Below are 1833 nucleotides of genomic sequence, written 5' to 3'. Positions count from 1 at the left end.
TGTAAGCAGAATGGTGGCGTCACAGCTGGGCCTTCTACCCGGCAGATATGGGAGACGCCTGCAAAGTATGTCGGAAGACTCTGGATACCTTTGAGCAGGGGAATGGCTTGATACAAATTGAGGTTTAGGATTGTTAATCTTGTGAGCCCCTGTGCTGACCAGCCTCGAAAATGACCCCTCATGAGCCTCGTTGCCTGGTATTCCCACGCCCTGTGTAATTGCCTCCCACAATAAACAGGGTTGACTTGTGTGTGTAACCAACAGGATATTACAGACATGACAGGGTATGATTCCGGAGGTCAGGTCAAAGCTCTCTTGAACCACTCGATCTGGAGGAAGCCAGCTGCCTTAGGAAGCCTTACAGAGGCCTATGTGGTGAGGGACTGACACCTCCTGCTAACAGCTGTGCGAGGGAGCCATCTGGAAGTGGCTCCTCAGCCTCACTCAGGCTTCCATGACTGTAGCTTAACTATAGTAGATCACATCCAGACCCTGTCCCCACTTATTTTCTCTACCAGCACCTTCTCCTGGCCTTCCCCCACTTCACCCTCTGTGCTAGGCTGGGTTCTCTCGAGAAACAGAACCGATGATGCTTACATATGTCTGTACAGAAAGAAAGTTACATCACTAAAATGGCTCACACAATTGTAGAAGCAGGTAAGTCTAGTCCGCTTTCAAGTCCATGGGTCAGATGCTAAGACGGGTGTGTTAGTCTCGGTACATTAGAGAAACTAATCTACAGAAACACATATGTATAAAGGAGAGTTTTATTTAAAAGGTAAGTGCCCATCAAGAAAACATCCCAACCCAGTGCTGCCCAAGCCCACAAGTCCAACATTAGCCCATATGTCCAACATCAATCTACAAAGTCCTCTTCCATCTCACAAAACACACACAATGATGTGACTGCAGGAGGAAAGCCGAATCAGTGAACGTGGAAGCATCTCAGCGCTGGCAGGGTCCTCCACATGGCTGCTCCAGCACCCAGGGCTGCATTGGGGTAGGTCCATGTGCTTTCTCCTCAGGAATGTCTTGTAGGAAGTGAGCCTTGCCAGCTGAAGCAGGGAACTGACTAAGGCAGCTGCACACTGGTCTGACCATCATAAAGCAAGAGACCCGAGAACTAGAAAGACAAGGCTCACCGAGCCGTTGATCTCTCCGCCCTTCAATTAACCCCACATGTATTTATCGACCAGGTTGGCACAATAAACTAACTACCTCAACAGGCTTCTCCTGTCTCTCATAGCTAGGATTAGCAGGAATACCACAGGCTATTGAAGTGGATGAATCCTAGGCCAGACGGCAGGCCACGGATGGCTCCCAGGATTGGTAGGCAATGTGGCAGGCTGTTGACTTGAGTCCAAAGATCCAGAGATGGCAAGCCAGATGCAGGATTGAGACTCAGCAAGAAGCAAGCAAGCTTTCCAGAGTGACTATTGACACAGGAAATAGGCCACACCTGTGACCTGAGTAAGGGTGATAATGTTCCACTCTAACTTTCTCGAAGAAGATCCAATCTTGGAGGTGATTACATTATATTAGGTCACATCATGGCCTCAACTTCCAAGCCACTGAGAATCCTGGCTCAGCCAAGTTGACACAAAACTGGACTATCGCACTCCCAACTGATCTTGTGAAAAGGAAATCACTTCAGAGTTAGATGACTCCTTAGCTGAGCAACCTGGACAAATGGCTGAACGGCTTGGGCATCTGAGCATGAAATGGAGGACAAGAATAGTTTATAATGACAGGTTGGTAATCAAAAGGTTGGCAGTTTGAACCCACCCAGAAGTTCTGCCAAAGAAAGTCCTGGCAATCTGCTTCTGTAAAAAT

Source organism: Tenrec ecaudatus, chromosome 2 (assembly GCF_050624435.1).
Source record: "Tenrec ecaudatus isolate mTenEca1 chromosome 2, mTenEca1.hap1, whole genome shotgun sequence".
NCBI lineage: Eukaryota > Metazoa > Chordata > Mammalia > Afrosoricida > Tenrecidae > Tenrec > Tenrec ecaudatus.
This window is presented reverse-complemented; position numbering follows the sequence as displayed.